Here is a 23,791-nt window from a genome sequence, read left to right on the forward strand (position 1 = left end):
TAGATGCAGTTGATACCTTCAGGTTTTTCCCGTCAATAAATCCCCACGTAAACTGCAAAAGGGGTTCACGGAGAGCGGTGAGTTTTGCCAAGGCGCGCTGACGAGCTCCAGATGGCCACGAAATCCGAGCAGGGCGGAAACTTGCAAGGGCTTTACCCAAGGCCTCCTCTGCAGAGTTTAAAACCCGACTTAAGGTCGAAGGTGGTGCGCCGAAATACACGCTGGCGTGTTTTTCGTGGTGGGTATCCACGTAGAATGTCAACACGACAGCAAGAGCTTGGTGCTTGTGCTGGAGGCGGGGTGGTCGACCTCCTTTATGATTATAACCTGGTAATTTGTAGTAGGGCGAAAACTGCTCTAACAGACGGCAGAACGAAATCCTAACAACAAGAACACCATCAACACCGACGGCTAGCTTGAGAGCTTGACGATATCTTACCGATCCAGGCTAGTGTAGTGGATAAAGTTCTCGTCAGAGCCGTTTCTCCAAAGCTTCATCCAGTCGGATTCTCGCGGGTCGGGGATGCAATCGAGTGTTGCATAGTGTCGAACCCGCAGGGACCTCCGGCGCACGTCTCGTGCCTGCTCCTCATGCACTTTGCGACGCAGAACCGTCAAAGCTTCGACCATGCGTTCCCGTGTCTTCAAGTGCGTCGCCAAGGCCATGAGCATCACAGCGTGTGGCATGGCGTTCGTCTGTCGTGATTAGCTTCGCGCCTTCTGAAGATCCGAGCCACCCCGTCGGAATCCTTCACGTTGTCCCAGGCGGAGAGCCCTTTGCTAGATCATATGGCTGTACAAATGTGACAATATGAAGCGGTCAGAATAAACGAGTTTTAGTGAGGTTTCGGTAGTACGAGTTTGGCACAGGTGCCAACCTGCGCAGTCTATGTCACCTAACCCTAGCATTAAAAGCCGCATAAAAAAAGCTTCCATAAAACCGTTTTTGCACGGTTATGGAAGGCGCCCATTGGTTGCTGGTTCGCGACGTTCGGGTATAGTGAAGTTCAGTCACTAACGGATAACGTCGAATAGCTTACCCTTGCCAAATTGAGTACCTCCTCTTATATGCGATAGATTTTATTGGTACACAAAGCTATTGCACCCATTTGTATACTTCAGCAAAAGACAAATCTTAGGACAAAACCGATTTCGACTTGATTTCAGAATGTTTTTTATGTTTCCCGTCTTTGTCCTAAAACTCGAAAAATGTGACTTTGTCCTCTTTTTTTGTCGCTTCTTAGCGATAACAATCTCCATGAAATAGCTTGTAAAGCCGTATCTGGTGACATTGTGCAACAACACTAGGGCTTTCTCCGTGGCTTGCGGATTGATACATCAGTCGCCACGACACATACGCTCGCTCATGACAAGAACTCCGAAAGTGAAGATCCCGCGGACGAATTGCTCGAAAATCTGGACGAGGTTACCATTTATCTCTGAAGTCTCCGTTTAAGTTTTGATAATATACCCTCTACTAACGTCATTTGTGTACCTTTCTTGAATTTATAAGCGTTCAATTCAATAGTATGCGGTACACAATTCAGCGTTAACCGTTAGTTTAATCACGTTGCTGTTTTAGAGTATCAATATAAGTTTTTGATCCAAGGGTTTTGGTGGTATCAAACAATTCTAATGCGACGCTTAATCAGTAACAAGAGTCCGAACCTCACTATACCTGAAGTTCGCATGCGAGTGTGGTGGAGTCGGAAAGTTTGAAGTGGCGGCTCCAAAGGGTCCATGGCCTCCCACAGATCCTATCTTATTCCGGGAGCCAATACATCCCGGTACTACCGGTTCCAATGGGGATACCGATAGGTACCAGCCATTGGTAACATTCGCCAGTGTAACCGGATCCCGGTCCGTAGAACCGTTTACCCCGAACCGTCGCGCCGCCTAAAGTGCGAATACAGACGTGCCGCACGGCATACTGAAACCAAGACGAGGCTATCTCCGGATGGGCATCGTAAATTCGCTCAGCTACGACGCCCCGACAAGACACGTGGAGGGCCCAACGAGAGAGTTCGTGGTAGATTGGATAGCTCAGTCCGCAATTTACACTCAAGCACTCAAGCACATCAGCCTAGGAGTAATACACGCTTCCTGCTACGTCTATCTGTTTACGAGTCAACGCCCTCGCATGTAGAAGAATCGACCTCGGCCTAAGACGTGCGCGGGGCGCTACATCGTGTCGGCTGCGTGTGCTCAACCTATCAACCAGTGTCTGAAAGGAAGGTACTTTAAATAAGTCACGGAGGGGTGGAGCAAGCGAAAGGACCGAGCTACCGACCGAAGAGAAGGAGAGGAGGCGCACGATGGCAAACGATAGGGCCGGACGACCGACCAAGGACGGAACGTAAGACGGATCACCGGAGCGGACCAGCAACGCGCAACAGCAAACGATTGGGCTCGAGCGCGTACAAGTCCGGCGAAGAACGGACCGCGGCCGCTGAAAGACGGCCGGAACTGACCAGAAGAACGGACCGGAGAAGATCGGAAGGGTGAATCGTAGAGGGAAACGATAGGCCCCTACGGAAAGGAAGAAAGACAAAAGAAGACAACTAGGCGGTGTGAGACGCTCTTCCCCGCACCTACCAACAACTACAACAAGACCTCAGAGTGACGCGACTGCCACCTGCGATAACAACTGTTGCCGCCGTCCCCTGGAATTACGTTAGCCAAGTTCTGGGAATCACGTGGCGTCAACTCCCGATAACAGTGATGTCGCGTTTTGTGAGTCGAAGTGCCAGCTGAGAAGACCGTCACACGGTGGTTTTAGAAGCTGGCTTCACCACACGAGCAACCCTGCGGGGGCGCATTAAAAGCTTTGGAAATTTAAAATAAGTTGCCGATTCAACTGATCAAACGGTTTTATATGGTTTTGGAAGACACCCAATCGCGCAAGGAACTTCAGGTAGAGCTCACGTTCGCGCAAAACTTGCCTCCCGTAATTCTCCGACGCGTCCCGTAGTGGATGGTAGACCGCTCTTGCATCGACGGCTCTGACGTTTCAAGATATATTAAATGAATGCGGAGGACAAATACATGCATTTGAGCAACATCAGCATCTAAACAAGGAATCCTTCGGTCAGATTGTCGTGTAGGAACACGCGCTAATTTCTATAAGGCACGCTTTCCCCACCAACAACACCCACCAAGTCACCGATGAGTCAATGGGCTTGTTAGGATTAGAACCTGAAGGACCAGGAACTTTCCTTTGCACCGGGTTGATGTTTCCCCTGTGTACCGAGCTTCCGCTAGTCGACCGACGGAAGACTCAGCGTCACTAGCCACGAGCAAAGGCTAGCACGCTCACACACACAAAATATACCTCGCAGGCCCTCAGAAGGAAGGGCCCGGCCTTTTACGGCGTGATTCGAGGGTGCCGGAGCTATACTCCGGCGGGAAGAAATAAATGGAGTGTGCTCTCGCTCCTCCGGTTCCTGGCGACGACTCGTCGCTACCAATACACCGGCCACTAACGCTTGGCCCTGCCAGGGATGAACACACGCTACACTAGTAGATGTGCGCGCCGACAGTCATAATCGTACCTACCAGGTTTACCTTGAGCTGCAGGTCGTTCACGGCAGGCACCAGTGTCGCCCTTGCGTGGTTGGGAGGAAAAGCTGTTCTGTTATTGTTGCCCGAAGGGTTATCTTGTCTTCTCTTAAGTTTCCTATCGATCAATTCAAATATCGAGTATAAACGCGTCCGTTTTTGGACCGTCAGTTGTAACCCACGACTCTTCGGCGCTTTCTCTGCGACGTGGCGGCGTTACCGACGACTCAAACGGCCGCTGAAACGCCACCGACGAAGACGCCGACGACTGGATACAGGCGCCGACGACTCATAAGTTTGGAACTTGCCGGTAGGTTCGCACCGCACTTAGCGAGCTGCAACCACCCACGCTTATCTTGGGACCGTCGACGAGTCATCGTCATCGACCAATTTAGGCCAATCAGCGACCCGGGCGTTCGGACCAATGACTGGCGATGGGTTGTGACTTGCCAGTTGGCGCCGGCGCCTCGAGTCTTCTTCGCCCCTTGTCTCGGCTTTGGATTTTGGCTTGGGCTTCATTTCCCGATACCACAACTGCCCCCACCGCGACTCGAGCCGCGTGCTGTTGAGCGTCAGGGTGCTCCTGCGCCATGGTCGCTGCCCAATCCGCCGTGAGCTCGGCGCTCAGGGCTCTCGGTGTGTCTCGGTCTTCGCTCCAGGTAAGTTGTTCGCTCGCCGTCTTCACTACTAACTAGGATCTAGGTATCTTGGTCAGTCATCGCCTAGTCGAGGAAGCGCGCTTGGTGCTGGCAGTTCGCCTGCTGCTCCTGCTACTTCACAGTCGGCTGTGTCCGAGGATGAGAGCGTTGCTGAGTCGACAGCCACATTCGGCCACGGTGAGTTTCCTGCCGTCTTCTCGCTTTCTGTCAGCTTCACGCGAGGTGGTGATGCTTGGCGGCTTTGTGTGTCTGCTTCCCAGGTTGTCCTGTCATCTCCGGGGTTGTGTTCACTCGCTGGCGGCGATACGTCGAGCCAAGCTTCGCTAGAAGCTTCCGCTGACTCGTCCGCGTCACCGGCCACCTCTCCTGCTGCTCCTTCAGTACGTCTCGTTGATTTGAACCTTGATCATGAGCTGCTCTCGCTTACCTTCGAGGTTATAATCTTCGTCTCTTGTCTTGCAGGACACTTCTCTGGTTGATGTGCCCGTTGGCAATGCTGCCGGCGACTCGGTTGCTATCCAGTCGTCGCAGCTAGTTGTTCGACGTTCTACTTCGAGTGCTGAAGTTGGCCGTTCCACCACCGACGACTCGCTGATCACGGTGTCGCGTGAAGCTCTCGAACAGATCGTCATGGAAGCCAGTGCCGAGGCGTCGGAGCGCGCGATCGCGGTGTTGGGTCCTCGGCTGGATCTCATCGGCCGTCTTAATGTCACCCTGCACCAGGGTCCCAACATTCGTGGGGACCGCCACGTGAGCTCTCATGTGGCTGCTGCTCGCTCGCTGGAGGACGTGGTGGCGGCGGCTCAGCCCAATATGGGAATCCATGATGACATCAACTTGGACTTGGCTGTGATGCGAGGCCAGTTGCATTCCGCTGAAGCTGCGCGTGCTGCCGCCGAAAACTCGGCGATAAAGGAATCGTTCAAGCACGAGAACACCATGGTGTTCCTTAAGCAAGCGCGCATGGAGCTAGAGCACTCCAAGAAGGAGGTCAAGCCTTTGCGAGTCTTGGAGGCTCACGACCTTCGTGGAGCCGTGGGTGCGCACACCGAGACGGCCGCCCGCTTGGAGAACCGCGTGAGAGCTGCCGACAACGAATGCAAGCGTCTGGCTCACTGGCTCACTCGCGAGCAGACGGCGTTCAAGACTGCCGTGGGGTCGTCGACCGCACAAAGCAAGCATCTTCCTAATGTTCTGGCTCGCTTGGATGCCGGCGATGACGCGTCGTCGACTCGCCTCCAGCGCCGAAATGAAGACCTTCAAGAGCCGGTGAAGTGGTTAACGCGCGCCAACCGGGCTCTTTGAGTGCACATCAAGTTTGACGACATGGACCCAGACGTCCTTGTGCTGATCTCCCAAGGTTCGTACCGGTTGTTGCGTTGCAGCATGTGCTGGCTTGTGTTCTGACTCTGGGCGATGACTCATGTCTTACAGGTTTGTCGACTGGCGAGTTGAACTGGAACCTGCTGGACATTAGCCACGAGACTCGGCGGGTCCTCAAGAACATGCTGGCTAATGCGGATCCGTCTCACACCGAGGATGTCATTGCCGTTTACTTGACCCACGCTGCCTTCCTGGAATCGGATTCTAACGTTGAGTTGTCGTCGGAGGAGCGGTCAGCTGAGGCGAACAGGACAACGCCTGGAATTCGTGCTGCCGACGTCGAAACGGACCGGACTTCAGGCGCCGCTCAGGTTGGTTGTTCACGCAAGTGCTCCTCGCAAGAGGAGGCCGGTTCCCGTCATCTGCGCGGTCGGTCAAGCTCTGTTTCCCGTTCGGTGTCGCAGAAGCGTGTTCGTTCTTCGTCACTCCGTCGCAGTCCGTCCGCCAGTCGTCCGGGCCAGAGACCTCGCCGCCCCGCCGAAGCCTCAGCTTCTGCTACTCGTGGATATCGTATATATTCTTCTCGTCGAGGTGGTAGCCGTGAGTCTTCGGTGGCGACTCCTGGTGATCCTCGGACTTCTGCTCAAGATGGTGAGCACTCGGTAGCGGAGGTGGAGGTCGTCGAGTCTTCCGGAAGAGCTCCTGCGGCTGCATGATCGCCGTCCACGTCTGCAGTGCAAGCTTCAAGTGCTTTTGGGGTTTCGTCGTCCAAGGGCAAGTCGAGGCGGAAACCCAAGAGGGCGATGAGCTCGTGCTCAGCAGTCTGCCGGTCTGGCAGCTCGCACCGTCTTCTTCGGGGGCGCTGCCAAGTCTTCGTCGGAGAGCTCACCTGTCGTTCCTTCACGCAAACCTTCTCGTGTGGTGGAGCCATCGGATGAAGATGCTGTCTCGTCAAGCACTCTTTCTCTTCCTTCCGAGCAAGTTCACGTCGACTCTGGCGCTTCTCTCGAGTGGTTTCCAGACACTGGTTCGGAGGCAGAGAATTTGGTTGTTGGATCAGTGATTGAGTTGCCGGAGGTCATTCCCGATTTCGCTTCTCTCTAGTAGCTTCCAGGTTCCGAGTCGTCGGGAGCTGTCCAGGGTGTTAGTGTAGAGCCTAAGAAGGCGCATCCTGCTCCACCGACGACTCAGACAAGTCGTCGTCCTTCCGTTCCACGCCAGCCTGCGTCTTCCGGAAGCAGTCGAGTCGTCGCCACATTGGCGTCCACCCCTGAGTCGGACCCGAGCTCCCAGCAGCCTCTTGCGGTGCCGTCGCCGGTGTGGGGTCGGCAGCCTCTCGTCCGATTCTCCAAACAAGTGGCCAAGTGGACTGTGCCTTACATCGAGCCGCCCTTTGCTCGTCCTGGGGCTCTCAAGTGCTAGACTCAGATGCTGAATGCTTGGTTGCCTGCACCAGTGCCTCGGGATCTCCGAATTATTTCTAGTCCTGAAGGCATCGCGGCATTCGCGGATTACAAGAACCCCGATCATCAGTGGCAGAATCTTCGCCGGCGACTCCCGTCTCAAGCGTGTATTTCTGACACTTCAGAGTGTGATCCCGACTCCAAGGTGTCATAGCGGGCTTGGCCGATGACTCGGGTGATGGGATGATGGAGCAATTTCCGTGGGAGTGGCGACTCGGACAACGCCGGCCTTGGTTGTTCGCTTTGGGAGCGCGATCACTGGATCCTTCCGAAGGCCATGGAGACTACGTTTTCCGCAGTTGCTGCTCACTCGGATATGATGGACTGAACTGCCGCGAGAAGACTCGGACGAGGAAGAACTTGGATACTTTGAAGGCTGCCTGGTCGGGGTACGTGGTCGAGCGCAACAAACGTAGCTACCGTCTCCGCGCCAAGGTGGTCCCATACATCTGGAAGTGGGGCAGCAGCCAGGATCCTGGCTTCTCGGAGGTGAAGCCCGAGTTCATGCTCGAGCCGACCATACCCGGGTATTCTCTGGAGTACTTGCCTTGGGAGCCCAAGACTGTCGACTGGTTGAGCGAGGTCGCGGCCCTGGACGCTACGGAGCCTTGGCGGAACGGCTGGATCAATGTGCCGGAGCAGCGCCCTTACAACACCACGTTCGTCCTGTGCAACCCGTCGGCTCCGCTCTTTGTCCCGGCTAGTTCTTCGCGCGCCGATGTTGGTCGTCGAGTCGTTCCAAGTTCGTTGCTGCAACCGGGTGAATTGAGCTCAGAATGGGTGGCCGAGTTTGGTGACGCTCGTGTTCCTGCTGTGTCTGAGTCTTCGCCGAATGCTGCTTCTGTTGCGGTAGGACAAGCTCCAGATGCTACTGGTGGCTCCGACGACTCGAGTCTGCTTGGTGTCTTGGCTCGGGCAGCGGTTGCCTCCGATCCTGATTGAGTTGAAGTCGGGTTCAAGCGAGTCGTCGGCAGCGTCTTCTATCCATTTGGCTTTCGTTCCCAATCCCGCTTCTGAGTTGTCGTTGATTTAGCTGTCCGTCTTGGTAGCGTTTTAATTTTTAATGCAAAAGATAATGCCGCAGTAGCTGTTTTCGTCTGTGGTCTTGGGCTGCGTTGCCCCAAGTACAGGTCGTCATGGCGGTGACTCATAGCCACCTAGTCTTCGTCGGCAACTTGAACCATCTGCAGGCGTTGTTCACTTCGTTTTCGCCGCAGGTAATCATAGAGGAGCCCCCGCAAGAAAGGTTAGCAGCTGGCTCCCACGTTGGTTCATCGTAGCCGACCCATTTGACTCTAAACTCGCGCACTGCTATTTCAGTTCCCGTGGACAATGGCACACGGTCGTCGAGGATGGCTTCAACTTCGTATTCTCCTGCCACGTGATTCGGTTCCCTGCTGTCTTCAGGGAGACGCTCTTCGTCAAAGTCTAGCCGCGTGTCGTCGGCAATTCCGGGCGCAAGACCAGTCTTCTGTCGATCTCCAAACTCATCAACAAGCTGAGGTCGGGAGATATGGACGACTGGATAGAATCGGTATCCACTGCGGTCCGGTAACTCGAGTTCAAAGGCATAGTCTTCGACCCTCTTTTTGATCCGGAAGGGTCCATGCAACCGGTGTGCCAGTTTCTTGGTGCGGCCGGGCTTGACTCTCTCCATGTACAACCAGACCCTGTCGCCGACGTCAAACGGAGCCGGCAGCATTGATTTCCGACCTACAATCGGCTCAATTCCGCCAGTCTTCGGTGGATCCACCATGTCTCGAGAGACATGTGCCCCCTGTCCCGCAAACGGTTTGTTTGGGGCACGCGCCGACGACTCGCGAGTCGTCGGTGGCTCATGCGTACTTGGTTTGAGCGACAGGTCACTTGGGACGGGGGTGTCTTGTCCCGTAGACGGTTGGTCTTGTGCCGCCGCCGCCGATTCGGAATCCCGAGTCTTCGCCAGTATCGACTTCTCTTTCCTGCTGAGTTTGGCGTTGTGTTCCCGTGCTCTGCGAGTCATCTCGGTGACTTGGTATTCCTTGGTCATCTCCATAGCAATCTGGTGTTGTCTGTTGACTTCACGGCGCCACGCCAGTGCGTCTGACCGCTTCGGCGTGCCGTGTCGGAACGAGGATGACATGGCTTTCAGCGTTGACTGGGCATCCCACCCGTGCACCAAGTAGAATGGTGTTTCCTTCCGAGTCGTGGCTTGTGAGTTGTTGATGGCGAAGACTAAGCGCTCCACGATCTCGTCCCAGTCTTGTTGGAGCGGGCCTTCGGCGTATACTTGCATTACAGTTTTGACTGAGCGTTCTTGCTGTCCGTTGGCTTGCGACCGGTAACTCAGCGTTGCTCGGGACCTTGACTGCATCATTTCTGCAAACACTTGTAACACTTCGCTCATGAACCGTGTGTCGCGGTCATGGCGGATGAGTGATAGCACACCGAATCGTCGGTATATGCATTCCTCGAATGCTTGTACCACCTTGAGTGCGCCCGTATCTGCCATGGCGTTCGCAATGATGAAACCCGTAAAAGAACATTGGAAGAGCAGCAGGGCTGTGTTGCCCCTCCGAGTCTTCGGCAGTGGTATCACGAAGTCCATAGACACTATCTGGAAAGGCCGTTCCGCCAGCACGTTGCTAGGAGAGTATCCTCTCAGCTGAGGGCGGCTTTTGCTGGTGGTGCAGTCGGGGCACGACTTCACGTGCTTCTCCACGTCGGTGTAAAGGCCCAACCAGTAGTAATCTCTCTTGACTCGCTGGTAGGTTCTCACCACACCCTGATGACCACCTTCCAGCGAGTCGTGACAGTTCTGGAGTACTTCTTGAATCATCGTGGTGGGTACCACCAGACGCAGTGAGATCTCCCCTTGCGACTCAGCGTCACGCCGACGACTCGGTCCCATATAGTGTAGCAAATTGTCCTCCGACAACACGAACTTATCTGCGATTTTCCATGCATCTCTGGCGGCTCGGCATCCAAGTTTCTCTACATCTCCACGTAACAAGGTCTTCAGGTTAGTCCATCGTAATTCTTCGTCTTGTGCAGCAGCTATGCACCGTCGCCTCTCCTCTTGGACTTCCACAGGATCAATGTCTTGTGCGTTAGGAGCTGCTGGTGGAGCTTGAGTCGTTTCTGGAGATTAAATCTCGGGAGGTTTCCAGTTAGGGTGAGTCTTCGGCGGTGGTTTCGGCTTGTCGTGTGTGAATCGGACATGTTTTTTCTTGCTCTGGTCTGCGCCCGAGTCATCGTCAGTGCCATTCCAGGTTCTGGACGCAAGAAATCCGCAAATTGTTTTGCATTTCAGGGTTGAGACGCCATCCAGAATTAGAATAGAACCTCCTGGAACCAGGTTTTGTGCTTCTGATCCTTGCGTCGGCGACTCGTAGATCACTTCTTCTATCCTATTACGTCTGGCCAACTCTGCTTTCCGGTTTTCACTCACAATCACCTGTAAAACTTTTGACTCCAAAGCTTCAGTTGCCAACGAGCTCCGCGACAGCGTTGTATTCACGAACAACGTGCAGGTACTTGGCTGATCGCAATCATGCCGTGATTGCCTTGTGATAATTTAGCTGTGTCATCAGTGATTTCTTCCGGCAGGCTATCACCACCCTTAGGGATTGCTGGATCGCGAGTCTTGGGTCTCCCACAACTAAGTCTTCGGCACCGTGTTCGATCGCGGCGAGAACACCGTCGTTCATGCCGGTGTACTGGGCGATATTTCCGTGGTCTTTCCGAGGTAAGCGTTTGCTGCAATCACTATTTTCCACTCCGGAAGGCTCCATACGATCCATGACCAACTGCCGTAACCACCGTACTTCTCAGTCTTCGCTGACCCGTCGAACGAGACCACGAAGCCTGTGTGAGTCGTCGGTAGGCGTGCATAAAGCAAGTTTGGGTCCATGTGAGTCGTCGGTGAGCCTTTAGTCGGCGGGGCAACCTGTTTCAGTGAGTCATCGAGATCCACGAAGTTGGTCACCTTCGCCTGGAGCAACTGGGTGAAGGCACAGTTCTTCTCCTTGACTCGTTGGACGATCCGGTGCCACGGGGAGAGCAATGACGCGAATTGTACAGCTCTCCCAAAGCGTGACTTCGACTTGGTAATCCACTCTAATGTGGAGAAGCGAGTGTACTCTATTATTGTCTATCCCGTCAACTGGGTGTAGCAAGTTTTCAGTAGTAGCAACAGCACTAGCACCTCTTTCTCCTCCGCATGATAGTTCATCTCGGCATCCTTCAATACACGTCCGCAGAAGCGAACAGGGTGCAACTTGACACCATGCAGCTGTAGCAGCGTGGAGCTCAACGCCCACACATTTGCGAACAGCATGACGTGCACTTCTTCCTTGGTCCGGTCCAAGTGGCGGAGTATCGGCGCTGCCGCAACCTTGTCTTGGAGAGCTTGGAAACTCCGGGGGCAACTGTGAGGTCACCCTCCGGCGCGAAATCGTCTTCCTTCAGCTGGTACAGCGCCGCGCCGTCGACAGCGAAGTCTTGGATGAAGCGGTTGTAATAATTCAGCGCACCTAGGAAAGACTGCATTCCCTTCTTCGTTCGTGGGAAAGACAGCTTAGTGATCGCGTCCAGCTTCTTCGGATCGGGCCGAATGCCGTCTTTTGATACTTCATGGGACAGAAAGTCAACGCGTCCTTGCACGAAACTACTCTTGGTAAAGCTGACGCTGATCCGGCACTCTTCAAAACGACCGAGGAGTCGGTCCAGCGTCGCCAAACAACTGTCGAAGTCTTCGCCACCGAAACAGATATCGTCCACGAAGGATCGCCGGTCGAACACAGGCACCAGCGACGACTCGTCGGCTTCGTTGGTCGTAAACATATCGGCCTCTGGGCTGTTAATGAGCCAAGTAATGGGTTCAGCCGCCTCCGAGTCATCGCAGGCGGCTGCAAACTTGGTTCGAGTCGTCGCTGTAGCGCCTGGTAGGCGAGGTGATGACTCGAGTCGTCGCCAGTGCTCTGCCGAGCCTTCGGCGGCCTTCATCTTTGTTGCAAAGGCGTTCCAGCCGCCCTTCGGTTGCACAAATCCCCATAGCGCGTTGTCTATCATCCGTTGGTAGATCATTGGCGCATTCTTGGGACTGAAAGGCATTCATAGCCACTCGAAGTGCCCCAGAGGACACACAAAAGCCGAAACCTTGCGCGCACGTAGAGTCATCAGGACGGCCCAGAATCCATTGGCCGCGTCGAGCGAGCAGAAGCAAAGGTAAGTCTCCAGGTCCGTGAGCAAGTCGTCGACGAGTGGCATGGCGTACTTCAGGATTGCTGTTACCGCGTTGACCATCTTGTAGTCGATGCAGAGGCGGATGTCTTGGCCATTCTTCTTGAGGACAATGACGATCGGCGAGCCCACGGGCTGTCCGAGAACGCAATGAGCCCCGTCTTGAGCAGTCGCTTGAGTAGTTCGTACAATTTCTTGAGATGCTTGAATGGGATCCGTCGGGCCCGTTGTTTGATCAGCGCGTGCTCCTGCACGTCTATGTCACAGACAACGCCATATGCTGGTGGCGGGAGTACATTCCCGCTTGCAATCATGATATTTTCATGGCGTCGGAGTATATCAATTAGACTTTCTTGCTGGTCTGCAGACAACTCGGGATTCATGACGTTCGCGGCCGAGTAGTCGAGCGTTGTCGGCACTGTTTCCGATAAATAGGGGAGGAATGCTAATTCATGCGCGTAGTCCTCCAGTTCGATGTCCGCCGCCGGGTGCTCAGTCGTCTCGTCGTCTCTATCGACGGAACCTTCCGTGGCCAGTACGCGCATTACTGCTATTAACATCTGGTCGAGAGTCGTTGAAATGTATCCGGCGTCTCGGCTGGATGCAATCTGCGTCATCGGTGGATGCCCCTGCGGATTGTACTCCAGTCCTGGTCTTCGTCGCGACTTACCGTCGACTCGGCGCTCTCTAGACGTGGTCCAGCTGCCTCTGGCGTCATGGCTTCACGTAGCGCCGAGTCGTCGGTGATGGTCCTCCACCATCAATTCTGAGTCATCCGTCACCGACGAGTCGTCGGTACTGTCACATTCACTGCTGACGTGTGGTTTCTCGCTCGAGTCTTCGTCAGATCGCCGCAGGATTCCTTTAGGCGTCGGGTAACTCGGTCGTTCCACCGCTGGGGGCTGTCTTTGTTGGTAGAATTCGGCCTCCCACTTGAGTAGTGTCTTGTCTCGTGCGGCAGCGTATGCGAGCACCTGCCACTCCTTGTACTTTACAGAATCCAGCTGCACGTAGCCTTCAGGCTTCGGTAGCGACCCAATCGGAACCCAGACTATCACCGGGAAGTGCGCAGGACAACTCGCCAGCCGATCCGTGGCGTTGATTAGTCGAATCCTGACCGGACGTCCTCTGTAGAACTTGGTGACGGTCGGGATAAACGTCTCCGTTCAGCGAATCCACGGCAGGTGAGACGTCGGCTCAGGTTGTCGCCGCTGTAGCTTGAACTCGTCCCATTCGTGGCCCGGTATTTGCATTGGTTCCGTCGGACCGTACGCGACGTTCCTCCCTTCGGCCTCGTCCATCACGTTTTGAGTCTTGATCAGCGGGACCATTACCTTGTCGGAAGCTTGGCCGTCGCGTTAAGGAGGTCCAGACGATACCGTCCGGGATCATAAACTCGGTTCCAAGCACCACCTCTACCCCGGCGTAGTGGTCCATAATCTAGACCTCGAAAACATAAACGCGCTCCCATCCAAGTGTGAATTTCCCTTCGCTCGGCGAGTCGTCATCATCTTGCCCTTGGTGATCCCTTATACATCCATGCAACGTCCATGCCCCACTACTTCGTGGAGTTTCAGTCGCTTGGCAAGTTTCTCCGAGATGACACTGACGTTTGCCCCAGTGTTCAGCAATATCCTCGTGCGCGAGTCGTCCACGGCTCTGTTCACCAGTGTCAGCATCCTTATGCGCTTGTCAAAGCTCTGCGTCGACCACCATCCCATCCGTTCTCCGGCTAAGAGTCGTACTTCCTGAGCGAGTCGTCGGCGCGAGTCTTCTTGCACTGAGCTTGTCAGCCAGTCTTCGGCAGTGTCTCCAATCTCTTCCTTATCGTATTCTTCACATCATACACCTCCACCGAGGCAGTTGCCTCTCTCCTTTTCCAGTTCCGTCGTTTCATGTCGTTATCTTGCTCAGGCTTCGTCCATTCGCACTCGCCCACGAATGCAAAGATGCACTCTGCTTCAATTGTGGGTTCGGCTAACTGTGGCAGCCCAATTGGGATCAACCCAGTCGTAGTTGGCGGGCTGCCTAGTATAACTGGTCCGAAAACAGTAGTTCTTGGAGCTCGGGTGTGAGGTCTCTCTTGTCCACCTTGGCCTTGACGATCTTGGTGATTTCTTGGAATACTTCCCATTTTCCGGCGCCGTGCACTTGACACATAGCGGCCCCAGATTTTCGCTGACGACGAACCGTCCCTGGTTTGACTTGGAGTCTATATTGAGTTGTGATTGGTGGAGAGAGGATGCGGCGCGGCCGTACCCGTGTGACATGAGTGGCGACAGGGATGGGGCGTGTTCTTGTGGAAGGAATCCTGTGCCTGACCGCAGATGGGCCCAACCGGCTGGAAGTGTGAAATCCTGGGCGTGCACACCCAGGATTCAACAGTACATTCAGTCCAGCCACCGGACTTTCCCTTACGACGATTGCCTAAAGGCTGGCGGAAAGTGTTTCTGGAGAACGTATCCCAGAGTACACCTCGTCTTGCTGTGGTCCAGAGCGACAAGATGGATCAAATACCAAGAAACAAACACTACCACCACCATGATCACGCACTGGAAGCCGTACAAGTTGATGTTAGTGGAGATATACGCTAGTCTGTGGTGAAGAAGGGTTTGCACCCAGAGTGCACCACGGAAACCCAAGATTCACTTGAGTGAAGACATGTGCCCCAGGATTTCAAGATGGAATCCTGGGATTAGACCGTGAACCCAGACGACCTATACTAAAATCAAGTATCTCCCAAGCCGACATCCAAGATTCACCAAGTTACGCCAAGATTCACCAAGTTCCGCCAAGATTCACCAAGTTCCGCCAAGAATCACCAAGTTACGCCAAGATTCACCAAGTTACGCCAAGATTCACCAAGTTACGCCACGATTCCAAGAATCACCCAAGATACCAAGTGGAATCCTGAGTGTGAATGCAAAGCAAGTGTGGAGCCAGGTTGAGGCCAGTTTGCAATCAAGTGATGTGTGGCTTGAAGAACAGTCGAGAATCCTCTAAGACCTATCGACTCGACTTTTTCGAAGAGAAGAAGGAGAGTGCTCACACTCTATTGTAACCAAGACAACGGACTCGCTGCATGGTGAAACCAAGTCATTTGTTAACCCACGACGAAGGTGCGACGACCAAGTCGTCACTAGTCAGGACCTCTGAACCCAAAGTATACTGAAGCCAAGATATTCGACCCGAAGCATAATGAACCGAAGACATTTGCCCGAAGAAGAGTGCAGAAGAGGGAAGTGATAGTGTAGTCGATAACCAAAACAGAGTTCAATTTTCCCTGTAACGCGCAAGTGACTTCGGCCAAGCCTGCCGACGAAAATCCGGAGGGCTCGAGACTACTACCGCGGGACATTGAGGGCACATCGACTACAAGGACGAGTCGTCTGTGTGAGCTCCACCTACTCTAAGTCCAGTTAGGTGGTGACCAGAGACGCCTTGTGCTTCCTGGGGTGATCCATCTATTTCATATCCTAGTTGGGTCACTTTCTGTGCTTGTGGTACCCCATTTCATGTTCCCGATTGTGTTCTGGAGTGCTAAGTAGTCGCCTCCAGGATATTGTATTGACTGCTGCGTGTGACGGGAAGGTTAACTGATAGTGATTGTAGTTTCCCTCTTAATTGGCGGTGGTGCGCGTATTCGCGAGTATTCAGGCGAGCTAGACGCCTGGATTTCAGACTCGAGTGAGCCTAGTGTGTGAGTGACCCACCGTCCGAGGGTCCAAAAGAATAAGTGACGGCTAGTTGTAGTGTTGTATACTCTGTATTTGTTGGTTATCGGACTAAGAGAGCACTTGGGTAAGGTGCCTTCTGAGTTCCAACCTTCACCCAGGGTGGAAGTGAAATCCTGGATCCTGAATTCGTGATATTCTGGGTTCGGGTGATCTGAAATTCTGGGTTGCCTTCAGCATCGAGGACGCGTTCTGGATTAGACGTGCACCTCAGCGCTTCTTCACAGGCTACATTTACAACTCCGGTGAAGTGCCGTTCCGTCGAGGATAAACGAGCCGACAGGGATTACGCAAGGTACTCACGCCAAACCAGGAAGAGTGAAATTCAGGGTTTGCTTTGCGGCACTCTGGGTTTTATTCTTCATCTGTTGACTCCCAGTATTTTCCTGGGCTACGCTATACACAACCCCCTGGGCGATCAAGGTTTCATCGGCCTCGCCTCAGCTGGTGCGCGTGCCCGGATTCGATTGGCGAGGATTTCACCGAGTTCAAGTGTTGAAGATCTGCTGAGTGCCCGTCAACTTCATGTGTCGAAGATGCCTGGAGGACGAGGGGCGAATAAGGCTGGACGTGATGACGGGGGACGCGGTAGTGCGGCGCGTCGGTCACGTCGTGTTCAAGGTTTGGAGTCTGAGGAGCACAAGGACCTGGAAACAGTCGTCCGCGATGCTCGGAAGGCGACGAAGGCTGCTCGTGAGAGCGACGCAGCGCAAGGTGGGGACGTCGAGGCGTCTTCGATTCAAGATCAGCCGGCTAACGAGCCGCCGACCCAGGGTGATCAAGCTTCGCCCAAGGTTCAAGGCTCGTCGGAGGCGAATCCTGGGTCGCAGAATCCTGACGTCCCGGAGGAGCACGCCCGCGAGGGTGGTGCTCAGGCGTCTGGAGGCGCCAATACCGTTGAGCCGCCGGAGGTGACGGACTTGGTTTCTGAATCTTCATTTTCGGATGAGACTGTTGTGGAAGTGAAGTCGGAGCCCGTGCGTGTGGCGGAGGAGGCGAAAACCCAGGATTCACTTGTGAAGTCAGGGTCCGCACACCTGAACCCAGGATTCCGGCCCCAAGTTCGCGAGCTGCACCAAGGACGACACCGGAAGGCAACGTCCAGGATGCTGCTGAGGCTGCTCCAGAAGCGGGAGCACCGGTGCTGGATGGAGAGCGTACGGTAATGTACGTGCGACGCGAGGTCCGACGCTGGGAAGACGCGAAACCTGGAAAGGTGACGCCCCCAAGTGTCGACTACGAGTGGCCAACTCCAAAACCGGAAGCTAACGCGTATATCGCTGCGGCCTACTCGACCGGCGACTACCTCAAGTGGCGGTCGGCTCTGACGAGTCAGGCAGATGCCTGGATATCTGAATTTCACCTTGTATGGTGGGGCGTTGGTGGGGCCCAGGATCTCACGGCTACTCAGATTCCTCTGAACGTCATGACGCCACGCGAGTGTGTCGCCATCCTCCAGACTCTGTTCTTTGAGGCAGGATTCGAGTTCGTCAACTTGATTCTGGAATGGTCCACGACATGTGCATCCAGGATTCCAGTCGGCATGGTGCGCTCTGTCATGGAGGAGATCCAGAATTTCCTCACGGCGGAGCTTGTCGAATGGAGACTTGTGGTAGCCGGAGTGCCTTTCAAGGTGAACGCTGCGCCTGAAGATCAACCTGCGCCAGAAGGACCGCCAAGACTGCATTACCACACGGAAGATGAAGACAGTGATTTATTGGTGATGGATTACGACGCGGACCTACTCGGGCGACAGTGTGTCCTGCAGTTCAGGGTGACTGGACTCAGGATTTCACGGAGCTCGCGAGGGTCGGGCGACAGCGAGCCGCAGTCCAAGCGCATTCAGCTTGAACCACCTCGACCGCAAGTCCCGACGCCCCCGTCCGCGTTGGCCAGGCCATCGCTGTCTTCACTGCCGGCGTACAAGACTTCGGCTGGTACCTCGCCTCAGGATTCCAACTTCGGTACATCGCTAGCTTCAGAAGAGAGCATCGCCTCAGGCGCGCAAGCGTCTTACGGCAGCTCTTCATCCTCGTCGATGATGTCGCTTGGTCGAAGGGGCGGAGCCTTGGCGCTGGTTGCCCAGAATTCTGGCGGTGTCGCGGTCGCTGGTGATCTTGGATTCCAAGTCACCCGGACATTCATCCCTCCGCGGCTTGTGCCGGTCGACCAGGATGACGTCGAGATGACGCCGTCCGTGCACTTCGACGCCGACGTCAGGATTCTAAAGCGCGACGCATCCAGGATTCCAGCTTCCTCCGAGCCCGTCGCCACTGGCGACGTCAGCGGCGATGAGCGGAGTCATCACCGAAGCTCTAAGAGCGAGCTGCGCTCTCGACGCTCGGTGAAATCCAGGCGTCTTGGGTCAGCTTCTTCCGTGTCCGCGAGGTCTGGGCCTACCCAAATCGAGGTGAATGTCTTGCGACAACAGCAAGAGTGGCAGGCCCGTATGGAGCAGGAGCAGCGCGAGTTTCTGGCCCGGGAGCGTCTGGATGCCTTGGAGCGTGAACGCCTGAGGGAGCAGCGCGACTTGGAAGCGCGGCACCACATCCAGGAGCTAACTGACCGATTGGTCGAAGCGGAGATAGCCCGAGGTGAAACCGAACGGCGCGCGCAGAGCTTAGAGGCCCGCCAAACCCAGGATGCGACGCGCACCCAGGGTTCGGCCTGGAATTCAGCCGAAGCTGCGCGCCTAGACGCCGCCTACGCGGAGCGCTGGCAGAAGCGCGAGGCCGAAGCCAACGCAGAGCGCACACGCTGGGCCTCGGAGATTCACGCGACCTGGAAGGAACAAGTGTCTGCCTTGGAGAAGAAAGTCCAAGATGTCGAGGCCGAACGAAACCGTGAGCGGGAAACTTCTCAGAATGTGCAACGGTTCCACGCCGGACAATTGCGCGACCTTCGTGCAACATTGTCCCAAGTTCAAGCGTTTCGTGCAACGGCCGCCCCTGATTTGGCAACTCGAGTCAGTATTGGTGGAATTCGGGACCCTGAATTCGCAACTGTGAGTCCAGTATCAAGTGGTGTAATCGGTGATGACGCAAGTGTCGCACGTAAGAAACATGCGGCAGCTGGCTTGAAGAACACCTCCGAATTCGCCGCCACTCAACTGCGAGCGACCGTCGTGCTGTCCACCGACACTTCGCGCCGCGCGAAGCACGTAAAGCAGGAGCATGACGCGACGGAGGCCAAGGTGACGACGGCGGTTAAGCCAGCGTCTGTGACTGTGGCGAAGACATCTGCATCCAGGAGGACAACGGACTCCGGTGTTCCGCAGGGCCGAGGCGAGGACTCTAAACGCTCGCCGGCCAGAAGGCAGACGTCCAAGAAAAAGAAGCGCCACGATTCCGACCCGCCTTCAGACTCGGACCCAAGCTCCGAATCCAGCGACGACGACTCTTCTTCTGACAGTTCCGATGACAGCTCGAATGAGGCCCCCAATTTGAACTTGACGACAGCAGCTACGACCAAGGGGGGTACTACGCTCTTGACGTTCCGACCGTACATCAACTCGAACACTCTGAGTGAGTTCGATACCAAGGCCTCACTCAGGGAACGCGTACACTGGTGGGAGCGCTTCTCGAATATGGCTGCGCAAGGAGGATGGTCCACCAAGATGCGAATTCAGGAACTCAAGTTGAAACTCTCGGGAGCTGCGCGCGACTGGTTCAATCAGTTACCGAAACACACTCGGCGTGACTGGAAGGAATTGTCGGCGGCATTCAGGAAGAAGTTCTGCAAGTCGCGCTCATCATACTCTGAACGTTATTTCGCGATGGAAATGAAGAACTCTGAGAGCGCCTCGGATTTCTTTTACCGGTTGAATTCTGCGGCTGGCAAGGCTGAAATCGATTTCCGCAAGTCATCGAAGCGCCTGGAGAAACATATCCGAAGATTCATCACGAAACTCAGGGACACGCGACTCAAGACGTCGTTGCAAGGCCAGAGATTCAGGAGTATCGCCGACTTGGAGTACGCCTTGGAGCAGGACGAAGATGTTTGGAGTCGGAGTGACCAGGATGCACCTACATCCAGGACACGGGACTTCAGAGCTGACAACATCCCGCAAGGACGCTTCAGGTCAAAGCGCCCAGGACGTGCCTTTGTGACCAGGAGCGACGACTCTGACTCTGATGTGAGCGAGGACTTTGAGGAACGCGGTCACTTCCAAGATAACAACGCCGATCTCAGGATTCCGACCCGGGATACCAACGTGAATCCAGAATCGACCCGCGAAACTCGTGAAGATGACGTTGTCTCCTCTGGGAATGGAAACACTCCAGGTGTGAGCGGAGCTGAATGGACGTAGTCTGTGGCGAATGAAGTCTATCGTGTGGTGGATAACATGGGGTCGCGTCCACCTGCCCAGGTACCTGGAGCGAATTCTGGTTACCGCTCGCCGCTCCGCGACAACCCGAATTGGGACAAGTACTGCGAGAAGTGTGGCAAGTGGGGGCATCCAGAAGACAGCTGCTGGAAGGACATGAAGTGTGACCGATGCTTGGACGTGGGCCATCCGACACACATGTGTCGTGCCCAACTGTGTGGGAACTGTGGCAAATTACATCTTGGAAAAACGTGTGAAAACTGGAAGACGCTAGAAGCTGCGAAGAAACTCGCCCGCCAAGGTGTACTAAAGGACATGCCGAGCCAAATCCTGGATAAACTCCTCGATGGCGAAGCAAATTCTGGGAGGCCGTTAAACCAACAAGCCCGCTGGTTGGGGACCCAGTACGCGCAGGTCAGAAGAAGGCCCCAGCGTTATGTGTTCTAGTGTACGTAGGCCCGGAGCTGAGAGCAAGGACCCAAGATAACCAACAATGCATGGCCATTTTGATTCAGGATTCCAGTACGTGTTCAGAATTCCCGCTACCTAATGGGTCGCACCCTGATGCAGCTAACTCTGATGAAATTGTGGAGTACAAGCTGAATCTTGGAGAGCGCTACGGGTGGTGGGAAGACCACAATCCTGACCCAAAGAAATGTGATGTAGCGATGGTGCACGGTGCAGTAAATGACTGTCGGACGAAAGTCCTCCTGGATACCGGTGCGACTGTGAATATTGTGAGTTTCGACTTAGCGCGTAAGTTGGGACTCAAACTCAAGTCGCACGAGCGACCCAAGGTTTCCGGAATGGGAGGCGTCCCGACATACACTTGGTGCAAGTGCTGAGGTGAAGATCACCGTCGGTCCAAGGGTGGTGTATATCCTGAATGTCTGGGTTGCAAATATCGGCGAAGGGATCGATGTACTTCTGGGTATGAGTTTCATGTTTGCAGCTGGTTTGAGGATTAACGTTCGCGAAGGTCTTGTGACACTGCCAGATGAAGAGGCGATTGTCATGTGTGGATGGTCGCCTGGAGACCGCACAGGAGTTGACTTGCCGGTGAACCCCAGCGCAGTCTGTATCTGCGACCAGGAGAAGATGCGGTGGTTCGAATTCAGTATGGCCAGACCAATCCCCAGCGTGAGCTAGTGTGGGCTGGACGAGGAGATCGCTGGGTTACACAAATAATCTATGCAGCGAAATTCTGGCCAGTGGCTGTACGAGTGGTGAACATTTCGGATAAGCACGTCTGGATTGACACGCGGACCCCTGTTGCTAGAATTGTGGAGTACGGGTTCTTCCCAAGAGCAGGTCGCTTTGTGCGTCCAGGGTCTTCAGCCTATCTGGATTGGCAAGTATCTATCTTAAAGAATGTGCCGTCCCCTGAAGCCAAGATGCGTATGCGACGACTCGCCGAGCTCCAGGATTCCACGCCAGAACCGCGGTGCACTCAGACGCCAGCGTATCAGTGGCCACTCAGAATCCTACCTCGACCTGAAGGCGGTCCTGACTGAGCCATGCTTGCCGCAGTGCTTCCAAGGTCAATTCTTCGGCGCGTGCGCTTTGCTCAAGATGCTGCGACTCAGACGGATCGAGGTGCCCGTGAAACTGTTGTCACTCCACAAGAAGTCGAAGCAAGGACAAGTGAGGCGGAGACCGCTGGAGAGGGCATTGTAGTGACAACTGGTAGTGAAGACGACCCTGAATTCACCGACCCGGATCCCGGTGTGTCTAGTGAAATCCTGGATGTACCCTACGACGACGACGATTCGCTGCAGCATCTGGATGAATACTGGGACATCCCGATCTCTGGCATGTCAGGGACCCCGCTCGAGAAGTTGAGGCAGGAGTACGACCGTTGCCTGAGGGTTACCACCGAGGATCTCGACTATGAACCCGCGGTGTACATGCGTAAAGGCAGTGAGCCGCTCTCGCAGCTGCGAGACCAGTTGGTTATGCTCCCTGAGTTGCAGAACCTGGCACCCGAGTGCAAGATCGAGGAGGCTGACGTCGGAGTTCCTGGGAAAACGACGCCTGAAATGGACAACACAATTGAGACGAATCCTGGAGTATCATCGGAAAATCTTCCTGGGTGACGGCAACGCGGCATCCGCGCCGACCAGGGGTGTGGTCTGCGACCTGGATGTTGGCGACGCTAAACCTGTTGCCCAGCGCGCAAGGGCTATTGCACCTCACCTCTTGATGAAGGTGTTTGAACTTCTGAAGAAACCCCTGCAGAGCTGTACCGAACTGAGGTATCACATCGCTGAAAAGGAAGTGATCGCCATCATGACAGTTCTGGAGCTATTTCGCACTCTGGTTGAACCCAGTCCCAAGATCATTGTGTACACTCGGTACTCTGTGCTGAAGTGGCTACTCACGTCGCAGTCAGCTGACGGTCGAACAGTCAAGTGGGGCCTGAATTTGTCTCGTTGGAACCTGGAGATCCGTAGAGTGCAACGTGACGAGTGCAATCCTAGGTGCAGGGATCACACCCCGAGAGCCTCTGGATGAAGTCGCTGAAAACCTGATCCCGGCCAAGGGCATGTCAAACCACCAGTACCCATCCGTTTTGAGATGCTGGTAGCAGACTACGAAGGTGATATCCTGAGTTTCGATGGGGCCGCGAAGACGTCTACGCGCCAGGGAAGTTGCGGATGTATCCTGTGGCAAGTTCCTGGATGGGAAATACTGGATGCGCGAGGATTCATTCTGGAATGTGTGGCCGCGAGTGATGCAGAATATCACGGACTTCTGAAGGGGCTCACTCTGGCGCTCGAGCACGGCATTCTGGATATTGTGGTCGTTGGTGACTCCAGGATCGCGATTCAGCAAGTGCAAGGCCTGATCAATTGTAACCAGCCCAACCTGCAGAGGAAGCTAGCTGAGTACGAGGTGTTGAAGACAAGATTCAAGTCAGTAAGGCTGGTTCATGTGAAACGTGAATTCAACCAGGCTGCCGACTATCTTACGTCGAAGACTCTCGCGCTTGGCGAATACTGGAAGGTCGAGGACGCTGATGAACGAGTGCACTTGCAGCTGGTGTCTAAGATCCACGAGAAGCTGCAGAAACCGAAGGAAATCGTGTATACTGGGACCCAGGGTGGCGACGCCCAGAGAGCTGAAATCCAGGGTGATCCGGGTCCAGAGTCGGTCCCGCTGTCGACGGCAGCCACGGTGTTCGCAGTAGTAACCCGGGCACAAACCCAGGAAGCGGGTGATTTGGGTGAGGCAATGGGCCCTCTAGAATTTCTAGCGGAACGTTGGCGACGAATCAAAGTGCATCAGGACAAGGACGCTTACCTGATGCAGCTCAAGCAATTCCTGAAGGGCGACGTGAGAAAGCTGTCACACGCCCAATCCCGGAAGCTTGCAAAAGTTGCTGATGATTTCATTCTGGATTCTCGAGAGATCCTGTATCGCCTGAGTCGCTCTACCAGAGATCGTCCCAGGGCCATGATCGACGAACTCAGGCTCGTTGTGCCAAGGGCGTTACGGCCTGAC

The sequence above is a fragment of the Phytophthora cinnamomi genome (genome assembly GCF_018691715.1).
Source record: "Phytophthora cinnamomi strain GKB4 chromosome Unknown Contig19, whole genome shotgun sequence".
Taxonomy (NCBI): domain Eukaryota; phylum Oomycota; class Peronosporomycetes; order Peronosporales; family Peronosporaceae; genus Phytophthora; species Phytophthora cinnamomi.